Here is a 23,429-nt window from a genome sequence, read left to right as displayed (position 1 = left end):
CAGTCTCTTTTAATCTATAGGTGTCCTATCTTTCTTTCTTTCCCCCCACCCCCTAATCTCTATTTGATGAAGAAACTGGGTTGTTTGTTGATCAGAAAATCATGAATTTTCTGATTTTGATGATTAACTTTCTATGTTACCTCTTCACATGTTCTTCAGTCCCCTCAGTTTCCTATAAATTGATACTTAAATGCATGACTAGATTTCTTTTCTTTTTTTTTTTTTTGACAACTCTTCATAGATGTGTACTGTATTTTTATCAGGAAGCAAATAATGTCTCATTGCCTCCTTTTTCTTGTTCTATTACTAGCCATTATTGATTACTGTTTAATTTCTTCATTATAGGTTGTCCTATATTAATTTTATTAATATAATCAATTCCTTTTCATCCTAGTAGCTGAAATATTTTTATTAAGAGAAACTTCCCCTACTTGAATACTTGAAGAATTATATATTCATTATAATTTGTACATAAAACTCAGGATAAATACTGGATTTAACCCTCTCTTTACCAGTTTCAGCTTATTTTCTAGCATTCTTCAAAAGTGACCAATGAGAGCTGTGTGTGTGTTTAAACTGTTTATTTTGATCTCATGGATTTAAAAAATATTTGGACCTCGAGCTGGTAAGTCAGATGGATGTAGGTTTGCATCCCAACTCTGCCCTGTTACACCAGGAAGAATTTTCCCTCCTTTCTTCCCATGATTAAATCCTGGTGACCTTTAGCTCTCCTCCACAATAAGACTTTCTCTTAACTCTCCTGACCAGGTTAAAACCTCTCAAATGCACAATTTCACATTCATTTGTGTGGATGTTGGCTTAATGCCTGATTTCTTTGCTAGACTGTAAGTTCCCTATGGGCACGGACCATGTTTTGTGTTAACTAACCATCAGATCCCCATTATGAGGGTGTCTGTAAATATTTGTTCATTGAATGTTGAAAAACTTGGCTAAATTAATCTCTCTGAGCTTTAGTTTTCTCATCTTTCAAATAGGGGTGATAATACCGATGTCACAATACTGATGTTATGTGAAGATTAAGTGAGACAATGGGTGCAAGATACCTGGTCTATCATAAGTATTCTCAAGTGGTAGCCGCTTTACTACTGTTTCGTATCTGATGACCTTGGACACTACGCTCCTGTCATGAATTACTTGGCTGACACCTCTGATTGTATTGCTTGGGAATCAATTATGAAAAAGTAATTTCTGCTTCTGTTTATGAAATGCTAAGTCAGATGCAAATCAACAGAGTTCTAAAGTGTTCTGAAAGGGAGAAGAGAGAGAAATAGCATTCAAGTCTCCTGCCTCCAAAATGGGGGCGGGGGGATGAAGGAATAATTGAGAATGATATCAAAATAGTTATAAAGAATTATATGAACCAATGAAGTGTGAGGGGATGGATGGAGCAGCTTAAGTTAGGGGAAGGAGAAGAAGCACAGTCTCTGGAAGAGGTTTTGTGAGTGGAAGAGAAATTCTGAAGTTAGGACTGGTCTCAGTGTCAAAAAAGGAAGTTGTCGCTTTAGGAGGGCTGACTAAATGTCCTCCGAGACTCCCTTGACTAAAAATATCTCTTCCATTGGCTTGGGATCATTCAAATCAGAGTCTATCCTTATGCACATGTTAGGACTTTAGATATTTTCCTACTCACACCACACTGTGTCCCCACCTCCGTAATATTGCTCAGGCTGGTCCTTCCTCTGGAGTGGTCTTCTCACTTTTCTCTACTCGCCATTTTTGTATCGTGTCAGGAGTCACTTCTTCTGGGCGTCTTTTTGAGGCTCTTGCTCCAATCCACCAGGTGTGTTAAGGACTTTCATTTTAGCAAATTCAATAAGCTAACAGTGTGGAGGCCAGAGACCAATTAGAAGAACGCAGGCAATGGGGAGGTCATAGTCCAGGTAGATGATGAGGCCCTGAACTCGGGCAGGGGGCTATGGAAAGGGGAGGACAGATGAGGAAGCAGATTCAGGAGGCAGAACTCATAGTGGCTGACTACAGTGTTTTGTCTGAGGCGGTTCCTAACATTCAGCACACAAGTAACTAAAAATGTTGGCCCCTTAGCGCAGTCCAGACCTTATGATTCTTGTATTATTTATTTGGCATTTAGACTTAAGACTAAAAGTCCTTTTCACAAAGCTGAGTGGCCCTGATTTCCCCCCTGTTTTCTCAGGACATCCCGTACGTGTCCCTGTCACCGCATTTACATTTACCGCAGTGTTTATATCTGCTGACTTCACTGAACTGTGAGCACCCGGAAGGTGAGAACTCTCTTATTCATCTTTGTAACCTCGGCAGAGTGCTCAACACATACTTAGTGTTTAAGAAATAACAGATGGGTGATTGAGGTCTTATCTAACCATTGTACATTTACATTTAGATAAGATATTTAGTTACCTGGAAGGATAAATCAGTAACGTGTTAACACAGGAACCTAAGTTAGTTTATCTGATTGACCCCTTTTCAGCAGCAGGAACAGAGTGGTGGAAAATCAGCAAGCTGATTTGGGGGGAAGGTCAACAGCACCTGCTAACTTTCAGCCCTGGGTGAGATGGAGGGAAAGAGCAAAGGTGGTTTGTGTGGACGCCCTTAGCATGATCCCTGTGTGAGAGAGTGGGAGAAAGCAAGAAGTATTTAGGGGAGAGCAATCACTATTTTAGCATTGGCGAGATTGTAGAAACTGAGCAAAGGCAAACTGGATTGAGGTTCGTGGGGGTGGGCAAGTGTTGGAGAGCCTTACAACATGGTCATGACAGGGTAGTATGTAGAAATATCCATCAACGAAATGCATAATAGTCTTTCCAGAAAAAAGCCGCCTTATATTCGCAGTGCTTTGTATATTTGCACAGAGAACTTGCTCATTTATCTAGGTTCTTAAAACACTCAGTTATCTGCCCAAGAGATGCTTTTTGACATAAACAACTATCTACCTGGTGTCAGAATTTCTCAACAGATAAGACATGCTTGTACTCAGGAAGGAACTTCTGCAGTAAGATAGCACACCAAACTTTTATTGTTAATATGGGAAGAAAGGCGTGTGTCAGAATAACAGGAAAACCCACTCCGGTGTATCTGAACCTGATGTGGGGGAGGGGTGGTCGTTTTTATCCGGCACACTGAAAGCAGCCTTTCTTGCAACATGGACTGTCCTTAGAATTCATTGCTTTGTGAATTTTTTTAGTACCAGCAGAGATTAAATAAAATCCAGGATTTTTTCAGACCCAGTTAGAAATGAACAATAAGACGTTTATCATTAATAATCAGACTGAGCTTATTGTATTTCATGGGATTTAGCATGTGTCTGTGTTTGTCCAATTAAATGTTTCCATCCATAACATGTGTTTCTTCCCTAGGTGGAGGGATGGGCAGGAGTGGATCTTTTTCTATGAGCAAATTTTCCTTCTATCATGTTTAAATACATAAAATATCATAGCTATTTCCAATAGCTGTGTATTTGCTAAAAAAAGTTGTTTAAGTATAAAGATTTACAGGTCACATTTTGACTTCTGATATATATGGAATCTTAAGAAATTATACTAAATACACTTGTAAATTATATCGATTAGGAAGTCTGTGAGAAAGACAATTTACAGAAATGCCAACTGGATTGAGACTAGAGCAGAGTTGTTCAAATAATGGTTCTGGCCTCCTTTGGATTTTTATTTGTTTCCTTATTACTGTCAGGTAGACTTCCCCTGAGAAATTTAGGTGGAGAATTTAAAGGAGATGTGTTTTCAGGAAGACTTAGTGGCGAGACCAGAAGGAAGTCTTAGTGAAATATAGCAAAGGTCATTATAACGTGGCCTTGTCTCATAACTCTGGAGGAAGTAGGCAAGAGGTAGTGTCAGAAAGGGAAAGATACAGAGGTGTTTCTAACACGGGCACAGGAATATGTGGCAATGATAGAATATTACTAAAGTTTTCCTCTAGAATGAGTCATTGCCAAATATAACTTGAAGCTTTATGCAGCTTCAAGAAAATATCAATTTCTATGATTTTTATGAACTTGCACTTTAGAAAGGTTGGCAAATTGATAGACAATGAATAAATGCATTCAGAATTCACAGTTGAAGCTCATATTGTGGCTTGAATTTAGCTAGGTACGATACCAAAGTTAGTGGCGCATGGGTGTCTTTCCGATGGTCCGATTTGTTAAAAACAATGCTGACAGATCAATATAAATATAAATAAAATGCCAAAATAATTTGACAGATAACTAGGTATTCTAAGCTTAATTGGGAAGCACGTTTTACATTTTAGTTCAAGACTGGACAGTAGTTTTTCAAATCAAGTATCTAAGCACCCTAAAGAAATGAATTTCATTGTGAAGCTAAAATGATTACGTACTATAGCCCCTAACTTATTAGAGACAGATGTATCCCTGGTCTAACAAGCTCCATATTGTTAAATGGCAATGCTAGCATCTCCCTTCTTCAGTGTTATCCAAAATGTAATCTTAATATTATTTTATTGAATCTACGGTGATATCTTGTTATTTCCTTTTTGTTCTTGTTTTTGTTTGGGTGGTAGTCAGGGTGTGTGGTGCGGTGGGTGTTCAGAGGGTTGGGGGTCAGTTTGTATGTATTTCCAGTGAATAACACTGAAATAGTTGGTGGACTTACAGCCGGAGTTCTGTGTCCTCAACATTTCATATCCAGGAAAATTTGCTACATTAAACAAAAATCAGAACAAAGAGACTGGTATCTGTTCCCACATGAACTATTTTCCTATCAATATAAAGTATAATAGAATGTGATAAGAAGCAAAATTTGGCATAGTTTTATAGGAGTTTGATATTGTAGGTGCACATACATCAGATATTCAACTAATTTAGTATAAATAGTCTAGCACTGTCAAATGAGAGGCAGATAGGATAACTTCCTTAGAGAGCACATAGTTAAAATAATACTTGGAAATGACCAATGGTCAAATATGGGCATAACTTTTCATTTTAGAGATACCTTGTTGTATAGACCAATTTAGTAATAGTGTGTATTTTACTCCTAAGAATTTGCTGACCAAAGTACTTTGCCTTCCCCCTAGTGTTCCGATAATAAGATTTCATATTCTGTGAGCATTGCCTATTTCTCCATCCTGTGAGACCATGAACAGTCATCAGCCCTTACATCTCTACTCTCCCAAGGTCCTGCTAAAAAGGAGAAGTCCAGTTCCTTCCACAGGCACTGCCACTACCACATGGCAAACTTGGCCTCTTCCATGGAGGACTGTACCATGTTCAGTGGTTATTTAGTCAAATTGAAACACCACCTGTCTGCAGCCCAGTTCGACTTTCCCATGGTTCTTAGGAAGGCCCTGGCCTCCATTTTGAAAACAGAAAACAAAACCACAGATCAATGAGGGTCAAAGAAGAAGTTAAGAAAGCTGTAGCAATTGTTAAGACGTGGAGACCTTTTGTTTAATTTTTGTTCATTTCCCTTGTATTGACTCTCAGGTAGACACACTAATGACCTATAATTCTGTTAGGTGCTTTATGAAACAGAGGGAAATGGTATACACATGTGTAGAATCAGAGCCACAATATTGTTAATTAGCTCAATGGAACAAAAAATGGATGTTAGGCTATTTGCTAGAAGTTTGAGTGCAGATTTGACAAGGCAAGGAAAACAGATTGCACTCCAGAGAGAACCGGCTTAACCCTTGAATTCAGAGAACTGCAGATTCCTTCCTTGTTGAGTCCTGCAAATAGAGAAGAGGGTAAGAAAGAGAAGTAATTCAAAAGGCGGGGAGGTTAGGAGAGTAAACTGAATTTTTCCATGGAAATAAGATGGGTTTTTTTAATGTTTTTTTTTTTTTGGCCCCTTTTAAGCCATTGCTTTCAGTTTGCTTCAATGCAGTCACTGAAATAGCTTAGAAAGAAATCTTTGATATGCCAGATCAACCAACAGTTTTAAAATATCCTTTTGTGCCTCCATTTATAATGCAAATAGTCAGTTGGCATTTTGGGTTCATCTCACCATTGTCTCTGAAGTGGGTTAACATACACAGAGTGAGGAAGAGAAGGGAGTCCCACAAGAGAGCACCTCTTTGATAGTTCAATAATAGTAAAAAATGTATTTAGGTCTTTTCTAAATACCTGTCACCTCCTAAGAATATAAAAAAAAAATGAGAGGAAGAGATCTAAGAAGAATAAATTGTGGTTGCCTTCTACGTTAGCTGAATGACTAAAGATATTGTTCTATGAATTACCCAATACTTAAATATTCCGAAGTCTGGCCTTTATGAGCTCATAAAAGACTTTGCTTATGTATCTAGGAAAGCCAGTATCTTTATATACTGTTAGAACAGAACTAGCATACTGTTTCAATATAAGTTTGAAAACCAGCAGAGATTTTGTTATATAAAGCAACTGGGCAATCACCTTAAACCCATGTTTACATTTAGTTTTATCGTACATAAACATTCCTTAGCTGAAATAGTTTTAAAAACTGGTAACCTATGTTTGAGAATGATGGAAAGAGACTGAATCCTAGTTGAAATATTATTGCCACTGTAGTGTTTTATTCATGGGAATCTCCAATCTTTTTTTCAGATATACTAAAAAAGCCAAAATTCATTAATGTCAGAAACACAAACGAGGGTTGGCAGTGATCATGCATCCATGCTGGGAGGAGGGAAGGCTGGGAGCCCTGTACAGCGTATAAACCCCAGATTCTACTTTTTCATTTGAGTTCCTCCGTAAATCCTCTCATGCATTCTGAAGCTCGAGAATTTCTTCTAGGCAACTGTTGTCAAAGTACATTTTCCAACAAATACCCCCCAAAATGCAACCAAGAGCAACAATATTTCAGGAAGCTTCAGCTCAAGTGTGAATGATAACCATTGGGTAAACAGAAGTTTTACCATCTTCTGTTTCATGATTGAGCTTTTCAAATGTAAACAGTTTGTAAGGAAAAAAGTGGGCCATGTCAGATTGGAGAAACAGAGGAAAGCTTGACAGGAGGTGTGCTTTGGCAGGAGAGGTAGTTAGGATACATCTGTGATTCCAAACTGGTTGAAATATCTTGTCTTTGAAGTCATCATTCCTTCTTCTCCCTTTCCCTCCTCGCCTGCCCCTCCCTCATGGGCACTGGCATGGACTTTTTTTTTGCCTTTGCTTCTCTCAGGGACATGAGTTCAAACCCTTCACATTCTCCCTTCTCCTCTCATTCATCTCCCCAGACCCTTCTCCCACTTGGGCTTACTAAGCAACCATTACTCTCCAGGTCCTCTCCTTGCCTCAGCCTTGGTTAAGTATCTCTTATATATATTTCTTAATGTCTATATTTTAGGAGAAAAAAGATCTCCTGGTGACTCCCTTTCTTTTTTAATCTGAGCTGAATTACATTTTACAACTCTGATTAAAGACAAATCTTTATTTTTCTACACTGCTCCTTCTTCTGTCTCATTTAACACAGCTGGTGTAAAAGTGATCAATGCTGAAAAGCTTAGCGTATCAAGACTTATTTGCAGAAATGATGATAAAATACCATGAGAAAGGATGCTACGTGTACTTTGTAGTGGAACCCTACCCAGGATCCTCTTTAATGGCTGCTACGTGCTCTCCTGGTTGTTTGAGTGTGGCTGGTAAACTCAGCACTGTCTCCTTCTCTGGGGAATTGCCCTCTGATCAATGACTGCCTGGGAAGGAGGAAGCTTGCAAAGGCCAGCCTTTCAGCCTCAAGGTGGACCCAATGCTGGGTTGCGATTTGTACTCCAGAGCTTCTCCATGGTGTCAGCTGAGCTGTTCTCTGGCCGAGCTTGTCTAGTGTTCTTTCCCTCTTTCTTCTCTCTCCTTCTTCTACAAATGTTCCTCAAAAAAAAAAAAAAAAAAATCTTTCCAACAAGAATTCCTATCTCAGTCTGTGTCTAGAGCAGTCACCTAAGACATACACCTTTCAAAATAAAGAGGGGAGCCTGAGTGGCTCAGTCGGTTAAGCATCCAATTTCAGCTCAGGTCATGAACTCCTGATTCATGAGGTCGAGCCCCGTGTTGGGCTCTGCACTGACAGCTCAGATCCTGAAGCCTGCTTTGGATTCTGTGTCTCCTTCTCCCTCTGCCCATTCTCACTAGTACTCTGTCTCTGTCTCTCACTCCCCCAAAAATAAAATAAAAATTAAAAAAACATTAAAAAAATTCAATACGTAAGAAATGACTAGTTTTAAAATGGATGTTGATATGTATTTGGAAAAAACAGAATGAGAACTTAAGATGTTTTCAGTTGTGGCAAAGCTTAAGAACTATAGAGATTCTATCTTTTGCCTCATAAAAAAGAGGAAATACTTTTTAAGGAGTTGCAAATATTTAAAATGTTATTAGCCCAGAAAAATCCCTTGAGTGGGACTGCAGTAGTCTTCTAAGTACTTATTTTATGACTGACTTTATAATTTCCAAAGTAGTTTCAATTACATGAACTAAAGTCAATCTCATGGCAGGCATGACAAGCAGGGATAATTATTAGCCCCATTTTTCACATATGAAGACTGTCTCAGAGAGGTTGAATGACGCCATTATCTCCTAGGTAGTTAAGTACCTGGCCTGTAGTTGGTGCTCAAACCCAGGTGTCTGTGTGAAACGTGAGTGAGATTTGCTGATTAGTTTATTACAGGCTGGATCTTCATAATTCTGTTATTAAATTTATTTGGGCTGCCTGAGCAATCCACCCACTAATCTCGAGTTAATCTGGGGCAAAGTGGTCAAATTCATATAAATGTGTATATTGGTTATCCATTGATGTGTAATAAATTATCTTAAAAAATAGCAGCTTAAAATAAGAAATATTTATTATGTCATAGTTTCTGTGGATTAGGAATCTGAGGGGTGCTTGAGTAGTGCTGCTGTCTCAAAGACTTCTCAAAGTTATAATCCAGGTGTTAGGCAGAGTTTGCAGTCTCATCTAAAGGCTCAGTTGAGGGAGGATTAACTTCTAAACTTACTTAGGTAGTTGTCGGCAGGGTTTAGTTCCTGGGGAGGTGTTGGACTGAGAACCCCATTTCTTTAGTGGCTGATGGCCAGAAGCCATCCTCAGTCCCGTATTACATGGCCCTTTCCATAGGGCAGCTCACAATATGGCAGCTGATATCCCTCAGAGGGGGTAAATGACAGAGAGTAAGAAAGGACAGACAAGGGGGAGGCCAGAGCTTTTTTTCTAACTTAATCTTCAAGTGCTATCGAGTCACTTTTACTGTGTTCTGTCCATTAGAAGTGAGTCACTAGGTCCAGCCCCCTATCAGTGGGAGGGGATGATACAGAATGTGAATGTCAGGAGGCAGGAGCCATTTGAGAAGCTGCCTACCATCACAGGTCAGTTGGCTTTCTTATGTAGGAAGCTATCCCACTTGATCCAACCCCTTCTTCTCTCTATAAGGAGACACGGGATTATTTTCAATGTGTTAATTTCATGGATTTAGGTGTACGTGCCCTAGTTGAGTTCTCTTCTCATTTCTTCTTCCTCCTACCTACTCTTCAATTTCTCTTCTCTTTTTGCTCTTCCTTTCTTGCTTCTCCTGCCCTCTTGCTTCTGTCTCTACTCACTTCTCTTTCAGACTCTTTTTCTCTCTCCCTTCTCATTCTTTCAGCAATTTCCTTCCCTTCGGGATCCAAGTCCTCTATATCTTTCCTGCTCCTATGACCCTCACTGTTTCTCTCTCTGCTCATGGGGACATGGACAACCAGCAGTTTTAGATGCTGGCTTTAACATTTCTAAACAAAGTGATCTAATTCAACTATTGGGTCTAGTCTTCCTCCCAAGTTCCTCTAGGAACTTCCTCACCATGATGAGGTGAGACAAGATGCTTTTATAGAATGTTGAAAATTCCATTTAGGAGGAGGATGGGTTTTTTTTCCCATTGCTTCATGTATAATGTCAGGTCTCAATTGTATCTAGTGTCCAGTTTTGTTTTATGTTAAATTCTTTACTTAAAGAATTTAAACATAAGATGATCATAATAATGATGAGATGATGATGATGATGATGTCTAAAGTACACTATTACATTACTTATCCAAGATAACCTGTTTAACTCTTGATGGCAGGGACTTTTTCCAGTATCTAGCACCATCCAAGTGAATAAATGAATGCAACACTTTGGCAGAACTACAGTAGATTGGATAGGTTAGCTATTTAAGCTGTTAAAGTTAGGGTGGAAAAATGGTTTTCCCAAATCTTATGTGAAATTCTGGGAAAAAATGTTAATGGGATCTGTATTTCTATTTTTCAGCATGAGAAGATGCTTTCAGGAAAAAAGCGACTATTTGACCCAGCAGAGAGCATTTTCCCGATGTAGGGGTGATGTGCAGCAATTAGCTTGTTTTGGTCTGGGATGACTGACAGCGATTCCATGGATTGTTTTGTGATATTAGACAAAGGTTCTCGGGGCAAAATGTGATTAGAATATGTTCAACTTGATGACATGTATGTTAAGCCTGTTGGCACGTAGCAGCCAATTTCATTGTATGACCTACTGGCTAGAGACATCGAGAGTAAGAGTCAAATCATTTGGAGAAGAGTTGTTTAGTGAGTTAGAATGAATGGAGTCTTTAGTGAGTGTCCGCATCAAATTCTGTCCCAGTTTGTTGCTTGTCATGCCCTATTCTCCATCTGGGATGCCCAAGGCACTCTTTTTCAGGACATTTGACCTACAAGTCATATTTCAGAAACTACTGATTTGGTGCTTGCTGATGGAGTTTAGACTCTGAGGAGTCTGCCTGCTGGATTACGTACAGACTAATGACCCATCAGATGCTAAAGGCAAAAGCTTAAAGTGCACTTGTGAATTAAACCACAGTATTGTCAGAAAGGAAGAATTTATTATGTCATTAAATTTAATTCAATAAGTTTTGCTTCTTTAGATGCACTGCACTGAGGGAAAAGTAAGAAATTAATTTTAAACAAGTGTTATTTTTCTTCTGCTTATCCAGGTAAAGGATATTCATGTGAAAGAGACAGAATATTTTACCGAGATTTTTAAAAAAGCCATTACAACAAATGATAAATTGTGAAAACTGGGCATGGCTGCCTAGCCAGGCATGAACTTCTAAGATCAGAGACTATGTGCTTCAGTTAGTAAACACAGAGGAAAATCAACCTTGCCTAATTTAATGACACCCTGGGTGAAGTTTTCAGGCTTTGCATAAAAATCACAGAGGCTCATTGATACAAAGATGTCAGCAGTAATTGTGGTTGATGCTTAGAGTTTAATCTGAAAGTTAGGATGGGCAGAAAATGAAAATCAAGATGGAGAATTTTTGCTTCAAATCTAGAAATTATTATGATATGAAGAAAATTCTAATAGGTTAAATATTAGAATAAAACTTAGAAGTGTAAAATATGTGGCATTGAATCTTTCTACATACATCTCATGATTGCTTTAGAGCAACAGAGAAAATGTTGATAAATAGTAACTTAAAGGTAAGTGAGGAAGTTGCTGAGTGCACCTTTTGTCATTTACCAATCAAAACAATACGATGATCTTACAGGGGGTCTAGAATGAAGTCCAGTGATAAATACAAAAATTAGACTTTCCATTGTATTGATAGTGCTCATTCTAATAAGTGAGAGACTTTTAGTATTTGTATTCTAGGTAATAAATTTTCTATTAGTAACTATTATGTTAGTGGAATAAAAGCAAGAGTGCAAATCCTCAAAGAACAGATTCTGGTCATTGTTTTAATTCAATAAATTCCATAGCAAATGGTTTATGTCAAGTAAGAGAAAAAAAAAAACAGTTGACCATTGAACAACACAGGGGGGTAGGGGTACCCATGCCCTGGGCAGTGGAAAAGCTGTGTAAAACTTTTGACTCCCCAGAAACTTAATTATTAATAGCCTAATGTTGACTGGAAGCCTTACCAATAACATAAAAAGCTAACCAACACACATCATATATGATGTATGTATTATATATTATATTCTCTATAATAAAACAAGTTAGAGAAAGAAAACATTATTAAGAAAATCACCAGAAAAGACAACCTACTGAAAGGGAGAGGATATTTGCAAATGACATATCCTGTAAATGGTTAGTATCCAAAATATGTAAAGAACTGATACAACTCAGTACCCCAAAAGCAAATAGTCCAATTAAAAAATGGGCAGAAGACATGAACAGGCATTTCTCCAAAGAAGACATACAGACGTCCAACAGACACATGAAAAGATGCTCTGTGTTACTCATTATCAGGGAAATACAAATCAAAACTACTATGAGATGCTGCCTCCCACCTGTCAGAATGGCTAAAATCAAAAACACAAGAAACAGCAAGTGTTGGCAAGGGTGTGGAGAAAAAGGAACACTTGTGCACTGTTGGTGGGAATACAAATTGGTGCAGCCACTGTGGAAAACGGTATGGAGTTTGCTCAGAAAGTTAAAAATAGAACTACCCAACAATCCAGGAATTGCACTATTGGAAATTTACCCCCAAAATACAAAAAAACTAATTCAAAGGGATACATGCACCCTGATGTTTATAGCCACATTGTTTACAATAGCCCAACTATGGAAGCAGCCCAAGTGTCCATTGATAGGTAAATGGATAAAGAAGAAATGGGACATGTATACAATGGAATATTTTTCAACCACAAAAAAACAAGAAACCTTGCTATTTGCAACAACATGAACAGATCTAGAGGGTATTATGCTAAGTGAAATAAGTCAAAGACAAATACCATATGATTTCACTTATATGTGGAATTTAAGAAACAAAACAAGCAAAAGAAAAAAAGAGACAAACCAAGAAAGAGACTCTTTTTTAAAGTTTATTTATTTATTTATTTTGAGACAAAGGGAGAGAGAGAGAATCCGAAGTAGGCTCCACACTATCAGTACAGAGCCCAATGTGGGACTTGAACTCATGAGCCGTGATATCATGACCTGAGCCAAAGTTGGACATTTGACACACTGAGCCACCCAGATGCCTCACATATGGTGCACTTTTTTTTTTTTTTTTGCTTTTATTCATGCATTGTTAAAGGTGATGATTTTGATTTTTTGAAGACAATCTGATTTGGAATTTTCCTTTTCCTTCCTTCCTTCCTTCCTTCCTTCCTTCCTTCCTTCCTTCCTTCCTTCCTTCCTTCCTTCCTTCCTTCCTTCCTGTCTCTCTGTCTCTATCTCTGTGTTGTGCTGGAGTCATAAGGTTTATTTTAGTTTTATTCTGAAATTATTTTAATCATGGACCATTACCAGGAATAACAGATAAAAAAATCCCACTTTCTAGTTTTTCAATATGTTTAGTAATGCAAAGAATATTTTAAAAAAGAATAGGTTGGTGGTCTCACATTTCAAGGTAAGGCACACCTTGTCAGGAACGGAAAGCTGAGATGGGAAATTCATCTGCTCTTTGTGGTGCTTGCAATTTTTCCAAAAGTATCCTTCTCCACAATTCTGGGATGGGTATCTTGACTGGTTTCTGTGTCAATTGTGTTTTTCCCCCAAGAATGGAAGGTTTTAAGTGAGGAATGACAGACCAAGGTCACCATGGATGTCCACAGAGTTTTCCTAAAGAACCTTTGTGTGCCCACAGACCAAGGTCACCATGGATGTCCACAGAGTTTTCCTAAAGAACCTTTGTGTGCCCATTAGTGGAGTGTCAGGAAAGAAACCAATTCCACTCATAATACCATTTTGAGCATCTCTTACATATGTGAAGCTAGGTGTTTGCCTGTATCTATAAAACTGTGGTCTTTACACTTACCTTATGAGTTTATTGTGTGGGTTAAGTAAATGCATTTAAGCTCCTATAAGAGTGTTTAGAATACAGAAAGACATTCTGTACTTTATATATATTTATTTGTTAGCTCAGTGTTTCTCCAATTTTAGTGTTCATAAGAATCATCTAGGATCTCGTTAAAATGTGGATGATAGCTCAGTAGGTCTGGGTTGGGGTCTGAGATCCTGCATTTCTAACAAGCACCCAGGTGATGTCAGTGCAGCTGATCCACAGACTGCACTTTGAGTAGCAAAGATTAGGCAGTGAGTCATCTCCTTGGTTAGATACAACTGTGACTAGAGAGCAATGAAGTTTTAGTCCTGATGGAGGGTTATCCTACTGATGATCCAGAAGCCTCTGAGAAGTGGCACAACACTATTTCATATGTATTTCTTGCCAATAAACTCTCTGGAAATCTCAAGGATTCTATAATGTATCACAGAAGTAATTATAACATGTAATTCATAACCTAAAGTCCAATGAACTATAATCCCACCAGCCCATTTACACTTCGAAGACCGTTACGGCATTTGGGAGGAATGAGTGCTCTAGGGGAGTAGAATTTTATTTGGTAAATTCAAAAACCATTTTTGGATTACACTACAGAGAATCTTCAAGATGAAGTCTACTTGCTGTGTTGCTGGGAAACCTCTCAAGGATTTCATTTCAGGGATTTTTTTTAGCAAGATCCAGGTGCTTGCCATGACTGGTGACAGGTTGCTGTGGAACATTAGTTGCATGGTCATTTTTCCTGTTTACAAGGTTTACCTACCGACCGACCTTGCCTGGGCTGTTACTTCAGGTATGTGGCTGTGAACATTGCTGTCTGTAATCGCTCTGCTGTGCTTTTCATCCCTGTGACTTATATCTTTTATACCTGGAAGTTTGTACCTGTTAATCTCCTTCACTTATTTTGCCCCTCCCCCCACCTGAATTTTGTTTTCAGTCTAAAACAGTGAATGGATTCTGAGTGAGAAACCAGGGGGCTAGACATTTGAACTTCATGGGTGTTTTATCTTTGTATTCATACTCAAACTTTGTATGGAAAAGTAAAACTTGCTTTTGTCCTGGAATGAAGGAAAATGGAATGAGGGAGTAATTCTGACTTCAAGCCCGAGTTTACAAACTCCCAAGTGCTACCGACAGTGACAAAATCTATGAGTTAATATTTATCCCGCACCTTGGTACCTTCAGATGAAAAGAACTACACAAATATCAAGCACTGTGAGCTCTGTAGAATTTTCGGTCCTTACAATTTGCTAACCACAGGGTCCTCAGTGGTTCCTTCTGGAAGGCGTTCCTTTTGCAGGACCTCGGCAGCACTGGTTTACGCCGGTGTCTGAATTGATTAGTAAAATAGTTCTCACCTGTTTTCTTTCACAGACTTTCTGAGCTTTAATATGGCCAACGACACAGGCTACCATTTTAGTCTAAACTATTTTAGCAGCAACTTTATGTCTGAATAGCCAGAGTAAAAAAATATGTTTGAAATCATATTGGTTGAATTCTACATAGTGTATACCACCTTATGTTGGTTACATAAAACTTGAGGTTTTCCTTTGACGTTTGTGTTCAAGACTAGAGGTAACTGCCTCTCAGACGTGAGTCTCTCAGGTGTGCAATACATCTTTTTTAAACCGTCAAGCACAGACAGGGAGAGGCAGCTTGAAGGGATCTTTTACTAGCTGGTATTATTGGAAATGAGATGCTGATTTACCTGTATATATTTTTTAACTGGAAGATAATCTGTAATGTGCAACACTGTTCTGAATGCAAAATGCTATAAAAGAAGGCCTTTCTTCAGGAACTTCTGGAACAGTTGCATTACAAAGTTACGTTCAATGGTATATTTTTAGAAATCCAGCATTTCAATGACCACAGATCTACCGTGTAGGAAGTGGTCCATCAAACTGAGCCCGTGGATTTTGATAGCACTCTCACAAAAAATATGTAGAATTATCTGGCGACCTCAGTAAGTGGAAGAAAACCAACAACATACTCTCACACGCACCCATACTCACTCACACCCACACTCAGCTACGCATACACAAAATCACAAACGCACTGGTTCTTGCCCCAAACTTCACATGGGAAAGTCTCACGAGAAATGACAAGGTTGTAAGACAAGTTAGAGTAGAAATATAAAGAGCTGATAAATAATTGGCAAGTGGCAAGCAGTTGTATAAAGAGGTCTGTTGTATAAAGAGTTGTATAAAGAGGTTTAAAGACTAGACCAAAATGTAAATGCCAGATTCCCCTTGTGTCTGTTTCAGTCACTGTGCCCGTTCCTCATCCCCAACACCTAGGAGGCTGAATTATTTTCTTCCCTTAGACTAAAATAATTTCCATACACATGGTCGAAATTCAAGAAATGGATATTGGAAAGCATCAGGAAATTAGGAGACATAATTGTTGAATTATGAAGTATAACAGTTTACCTAATGTGTGTGGCAAACACTACCTTATTCTCCCCACCCTCCTACTTCCCTCCCACTGTTCCCCACCCCACCTGGTGTCATAAACACAAATTCAGAGGCTTTTTGCCATCCTTGCTTTACAGGAATCCCCAGATCGTGATGCTTTCAGACGACAACTTTTGACATTTTTCGTTCTTTCTTTCTTCTGATGATTTTTTACCAGCAACATTTGAATGTAGAGTTGTTGGTCTTGCAGGCTGTGATACATATTTTCGTCTCCAAATCTTTTGAACATTGTAAGGCTGGTTGTTGAAGCTTGGAGTTACCCAGGTGGTAGTTATTAACTGACGTGTCATGGTTCACGGTGAACAAGCTAGGTCAACAAACTTGTTTTTCATCATGGCTGGTTTTAATTTGAAAGAGAGCTTGTTACCTATTCGATAATGCTTCACTGAAGTTCACCTATTTCAGGTAGATTAATAGCTTGTTCAGGGATGAGAAGCCTAGGGGCCCTGTTGTAACTGTGTGCTGCAGGTTCAAGGTTCAAACTTCAGAAAGCAGAAAAGTCCTTGTTTTTCTTCTACCTATTTGCCAGTGCATGCCTTAGTGAACCTTTATACTTGGTAACACTTGAACGGTCACAGGTTTGGGATCTTATAGTCATATTAGGAGCTGTGTTATATAATCAAGAGAGAGATGTGCTCTGGTAGTTCTTCCCAAATTACAAGACTTTTCAATTTCGAAGATCATGGGGTTGGCAGACATTTAAAAAAAATATGTGTATATAGTTGCCTGGTCATCCGTTAGGAAGAGAGATTTAAAATCTCTTTAAAATGGAATATTAAATTTTGTGCAAATCCGGATCCTGTAGGGAGGTATTAGATTGAAGTAAAAATGGAGAAAAGGCTTTTCATGTTTGAACCAATCCATGATGGTGACATATCAGTAGTCCCTTAAATGAATGTCTAAGTAGATTTATAATATGTGAAAAAAATTGTAGTAAGTTATTCCCTCGAAAATTTGCTTCTTTTCAAAAAGGGGAGTTTCACCCTATTTGTTTTCTTTTAGCCATTCACATAATAGTTCCTTGCACACAAAAGATGTATCAGCTAACTCTGTCAATCTGGAGAAGAAAAAAAAATTTAAACTGCACTTTCTTCCTCACATGATTCTTATGAATCTCAGTGTAGCTGAGGTTCCCACTCAGATCTTGCTCCTGGAGCATTTAAATTCAACACTACTATTTGAAGATTAAACCGCAATGGAAATATTAATGATGTCTCTGCGCTGAAAGGAACTTGGCAATCTCTTCAGTTGATAGGTTTCTAAAGAAACTCTCCATTTCAAATAAAGATCTGATATCTGGATCTCCTAACCAGTCTGAAACGTAGCTCACCTACATGGATTGGCTATCTGGGAGCTTGTAAACAAATTCATAAAATTGTCATGCTGATTATAGTGTTGGCAAACACAATGGCTGATCATGTTATAAATGTTTATCAACACCCGCACTCACCCACCTGCTAAGAGGTGCTACGCTTTAATGAAATTGTTTGAATATCAAGGCTGGTTGCTAAGATACAATGTTCTTGTTACTAGGGATGTGATGCTTGCAGATTTCTGTTATCAAATAATGATTAGAGATGTGCTAACCTCAAGGTGCTCAGTGCAGTGAAAGGTTTACCGAGCTACAAATTAGTAAACTGTCTGCTTGAGCAGGCACTGGCAGAAGAAACATGTGCCTCGTCCATACACGACTGGCATTTGAAAAGAAGGGAGGACAGAGGGAGCACAGCCATGAATGACGGGTCCTTGAAAGTTTGCCACCGAGGGTTTACCTACTCTGCTGCCCAGCGTGATATATCTTTAGCCAGCCAGGGAATTTGTTGAAATCCATTGCCAATAACTCCTTCCTTTCTTATGAAAAATCCATTCTTTACATTTCCTTTTAATTGATTGTTATGGAATTATTATTGTTAAACACATCACATCTCTTATGAGAAATAAAAGCACACAGAAGTGTAATGCTACAAAATGGAGATGTATGTTAGCGTGTGCACATTCTTAAGATAATGCCAGGTTTAAGAGACTTATTGGTATAAATGTCATATTTAGCACGATGAGTTCTGCAATAATGATGCAGATTTTTTTCTTTTGAGAAGGCAATATTCCATGATACCTACTACAGTGTAAGATCTCGTGTAAATGCTGGACTGCTTCTCTTTCTTTCCGCGTTACCTTAATGTAACGGAGATGACCAAAGCCCTGTTGTCTACAGTAGTCTGTCTGATTGTTCATCTTGTTAAAGCAGGGCCGGCGTTGCTGTGCTGTACCTATTCTGGGGATGTTTTGAGCACAACATATTCACACTGAAAACATTTCTGTGATTCTGTGACAGGCTTTGGAATTCCCAAGTGCTCTACTCATGACTAGTAATATTTCAGAAATGTGTGGGCAACTGTACTTCTGGTGTCATGTATAATTTTTACTCTTGTTACTTTATAAGAAATCTCAATTATTAGGATCACAGATCTGATGGGTATTAAATTGACTCTTGAAAGTTCCCTTAATAAAAATGGAAACTGTGGGTATATTTTAATAATGAAAGTGTTACAAGAGAATGATATTCAGATGTAACATGTGGCCTTCCATTAGATCATGACTACCGTGAGAGCAGAGACTGAATCTGTCTGGGCTCACTGTTATTTAACCATCCTCCAGAAGGCTGCCTGCACGAAAGAGGCACCTTAGGAATCAATGAATGATACCTAAATCCAGAAAACTTTGTAATATCTGTAGCAGATACATAGGCGTTTGTAAGTGAAATTTTCCTGCCTTTTGTGCGGAGTACAAAGAGATGGGAAGAAAAACGTGACGGTGCCTCACCTTTGTGAAATAGATTTTGCATACCCTAATTTTACAGATGAGGAAAGCAAAGTTCAGAGGAATGAGATAATGAATTACTCAGTGCCACACAACCAATGTGAGGCACAGTTGGGGCATCGGTAAATCTAGTCCTATTTCCCAAACCCCAACCGCCTCTCTGATATTTGTGAGACCTGAGTGGGGATAGTTAAGTGGGCACAGATGGGGGGCACGTTTAAATGCAGCAAACATTATGTGCCTATTTTGTGCCAAACATACAGGTAGGTATGTGAAGGGTAAAAAGCAATAATTTATAAAGTCCTTGGTCATAAGAAGTTTCAGTGTTGAAAATGTTGAAATATGATACGGTCACTTTAAGGAACTTGAAGACTAAATGTGAGTTCCAAGGAAAATATATTTAGCCTGAGCATGGAGAGTTCTCATGTAGGTGAGGTTAGGAGACGGCATTGAAAGGATGGGTCTTTGTTTGAGAGATGTGGTTTTGTTACCAACAAGATCCGGTTTGAATTCTTGTTCTGCCACGTCCTGGCTAAATTGGGGTGAATTTCTTAGCCTATATGTGCTTTTCTTTCTTTCTTTCTTTCTTTCTTTCTTTCTTTCTTTCTTTCTTTCTTTCTTTCTTTCTTTCTTTCTTCCTTCCTTCCTTCCTTCCTTCCTTCCTTCCTTCCTTTCTTTCTTTCTTTTTCTTTCCATTTTTAACGTTTATTTATTTTGAGAGAGAGACACACAGAAAGGGAGTGGGGGAGGGCAGAGAGAGGGGGAGACAGAATCCCGGCAGGCCTCAGGATCTGAGCTGTCTGCACAGAGCCCGATAAGGGGCTTGAACTCACGAACAATGAGGACGTGACCTGAGCCGAAGTCGATGCTCAACCGACTGAGCCACTCAGGCGCCCCCGTGTGCTTTTCTTGTTGCTATTATAATTTGCTCATGTGGATTAAATTGGTCTTAGTAAGGTAATATGCTTAGCACATACTAAGCAGTCAATACATGTTATTTTTAAGACCTGCTCACCATGCCCTACAGAATTGAGCGACATTACACTTGTTTTAGCCCAAAAATTGTTTCTGAAACTTCAATTTCACCTCTTTCACGAGAAACGTACCTTGTTTTTATACGGCCCAAAGGCTGGTTCAGTGAAACAGAGTCATATTTATTGATGAATACAAGAGATGTGGCAAAGATGTCTTTATGTTCTTTGCGACTTTTGTGCTTCAAATAGATTTATAAGCGGCACACGGTTAATTATAGCTGGACAGACACACGTGGAAGTGTTGCTTGGGCAGGAGTGTGATGTCATGCTGGGAGTGACGAGTGGTGGGTGGGCTTATCTGGAAGAGATTTGGTCTCTTCCTACTCAAAGGGTTCTTCGGAGGCTTAAGTGAGAAGATAAATCTGCACGTCAAAAGTGGCATCCAAAGTCAAGGTAATTCACATGATAATATTACACTATCCTCCAAGGAGGAAGGAGTAAACAAACACCAATCCCTCGCTGTTCTCAGGACTGTAATGCTTGCCAGTGACACCGTATATACGGAATTTTGTTGGAAACGAACTGTCGTGGTACTCAGTAATGCCATCTCTCCAATTTTAGTTTTATCCTAAGTCACTGCTCTTTCCTTTATTTCTGAGTCTTCTTAACACCCGCACTTGCCTGGAGTGCTTTATCTGTAGTCTAAATTAGAATACTAAATATTTGGCCTACTGGCTCAGAAGCCAGCATGTCGCAGCCCAAATGGTCTCTACTCTCTAATTTTGAAGGCTAGAGTTTAAAATTATTCACTAGTGTGGGATGCCTGCGTGGCATCTGACCTCGGCTCAGGTCATGATCTTGGGGTTGGTGGGTTCGAGCCCCACGACGGGTTCTGTGCTGACAGCTCAGAGCCTGGAGCCCACTTCGGATTCTGTGTCTCTCCCTCTCCCTCTCTGTCCCTCTCCTGCCCACACTCTGTCTCTCTCAAAAATGAACAAATGTTAAAAGAAATAAAAATAAAATTCTTCGAAAAAAATTATTACAAAGAAATGTGAGGTCGGCCCCACTTAGAGCATGTATTCCATGCACCCAAATGCTCCTGGTTCAAATTTAGAGATGTCCCTAAATATAGTTGTGCTGAACTACCTACATATAATGCAGACCATGTCGAAGCACAAAGCCCTCTCAGTGTGGGGTAGTGTGGGCATTTTGTTATCTTCAGCAGCTGTTGCCTCTTTTTGAGGAGAAAAACCTACTCCCGTTTAAATTTATGTTGCATCCAGCGCGTTGTATTGCTTGCGATTATCTGTGGCTCAGCCGTGTCACGTGGGGTGACCTGCTTTAACCTGAGTTAATGCAGTCCACATGTTGTGCTGAATGACACACATTAAAACATTCCACTTCTCCACGGAACTGTGTGAGCAGGTGATTTCTCTAAATGGCAGACACTCCCATGCTTGTATTTTAAACCTCCACCACTTTAACTAAAAATATCTTCAAAAGCCCACCCCAAACACTTCCCGTGGTTATTTTTGCAAATTGTTGGGTGACTTACAAAGAGCAGGGAGGGATGCGCGAGGGGAAGCTTCGAATTATTTACATAATTTGATGGGATGGTGCCTCCTTTGAAAAGTCCACTTGGTGGAAGTCACAGATTTATTTACTTCGCATACTCAGAGTCCTAGAGAGGCGACCTAATCATGTAATTATTAACTTGCTGCTCCTTGGATCCCAGCAAGTTGATAGTTATATTTCTCATCAAACTAAATTTAAAAGAAACTTATTTGGAAGGTACTAGGTCCCAGCAAACAGCCCTCATAGGAATGCACACTAGTGTTTTACTGAGATATTTACTTCTCTTCTGTGAGAACAATGAATTCGACTCGAAGTGTTTGGCTGTCAGTGATAAAATTTTATTGCGGGCCATTCAGACGGTTTCACCCGATTCCCTGAACGACGCAGGAAGCACAATGCTAGCACACCTAGGGCAGAACCCTTCTTTTCTTGTTAAGCCAACGGACCAAACGGGTTTCTAACGCATAGTCCTGGTTTCTCCAGCATTGTGCTCTAGCCAAGAGAGGCAATCAGCCAGGCGTATGGTGAAGAACAGAGATCCTTAGAATACAGGTTCGGGAAGCCCAGCTCCATACTGTTCAAAATCCCAAATGCACACACTAGCTGGGTGACCCGGTACAGGGCACTCAACCTCTCAGAGTTTTCCTCTCTCATAAAATGGGCCGATGGTAGCATGTGCGCTGGAGGGTGCTTTTATAAAGGAAGTTAGCTAACCTGGGTGAAGTATCCTGTGAAACGTTTGATACATAGGAGGTGTTTGAAGCAGGAGAGCCACTGTTAGGTTTGTGAAGTTGAATTAGAGGAAGATAAAACCAAAAACTCTCCACATGTAAACTTAGTAAAATAAGTCAACACGTTTAGAAGATACTCCAAGATCTCCTGTCCTTCTTTGTTTTCTGGAAGTGTTCAGGGCCCCAGTGTACCATGCAAGTCAATTTTTCTGGGCATTAGTTTTCTGGGACGTTGTGTTATGGGCTTTAGAGCTTCTTTTTCTCTTTAATTAAGAAGACTGTTTATCTAAAGTATTTGAAAATATGAAAGGCCAGAAGACTAAATGCCACAGTAAAGGCAAGAAATAAAACTTTTGCTTACCTAAGACATTAGTTTTCATGATGTAATATATACATTTTTAACCTGGTGTTACCAAGATCTCCAACAGTGACTCACTGAAGACAAAACGTCAGGTTAATTGAGCCTATCAAGAAATGTAATGATTTCTCAGTAGAGTATCTATTAATGATTGAATAATTTATCAGTTGTCAAGTGCATTTGTACGAAGATATGTCCATATTGGATAGAGCATAGGAAATAATACAGCAAAAAATAAAATTCTAGTGAATCACATTTGGCTGCTATCTGACATAAAGGAAATATTGGATGGGGAAATGGCTCTACAGTGTTGGAAAATTTATTTTTGCCCGTAAAGCTAAGATATAACTAAATGAACAACTATGGTTATTTCTTTCAAATAGAATACCTGTTGATATGGGATGTTTTTCAGTCATTTCTGAGGACATGACTTTACCCAAATTATCAACCATGATTTTCTCTTCCCATGCAGATCAAATTAACATCTTTCCCACTCCAAGTAGTTTCCCTTCTTTTCTTCTGACTTTTGGGGGCTTTTTTTCATTAAATTAGATAAGAGGATTTTTATGCGTTCCCTCCATAGTTAAACGTTTTTTGAGTTGCCTATTTGTTTACATTTATATAGCAGGTTCTAAAAGTAAAATCATTTCGTGCATATCATCTAATATGATAAAATTGAAACTGAGCAGCTGGTTGGCTGCTCATTCACAGTAGATGCTCAGCAACTTCGTATTGGATGGGTGAGTGGATGGGTAAGTAAAGCAATGAATCAAAGCAAGCAAGT

At 39.0% G+C, this 23,429-nt stretch overlaps 1 long non-coding RNA gene across 2 annotated transcripts; it reads left to right on the top strand.

The window, feature by feature from the left end:
* Positions 1–500: 500 nt before the first annotated feature.
* Positions 501–11,769, top strand: LOC131503733 (uncharacterized). Of its 2 annotated transcripts, none has more exons than XR_009257554.1 (4): positions 501–1,202; positions 2,174–2,261; positions 9,201–9,301; positions 10,218–11,769. It is a non-coding gene; the product is annotated as an uncharacterized LOC131503733 (long non-coding RNA). The 2 variants fall into 2 exon arrangements; XR_009257555.1 differs by lacking the exon at positions 501–1,202 and adding an exon at positions 1,406–1,801.
* Positions 11,770–23,429: the final 11,660 nt, after the last annotated feature.

This window comes from Neofelis nebulosa, chromosome 2, assembly GCF_028018385.1.
Source record: "Neofelis nebulosa isolate mNeoNeb1 chromosome 2, mNeoNeb1.pri, whole genome shotgun sequence".
NCBI classification, from domain to species: Eukaryota; Metazoa; Chordata; class Mammalia; order Carnivora; family Felidae; genus Neofelis; species Neofelis nebulosa.
Note: the sequence above shows the minus strand (reverse complement) of the source record. Positions and strands in the feature narration are given on the sequence as shown.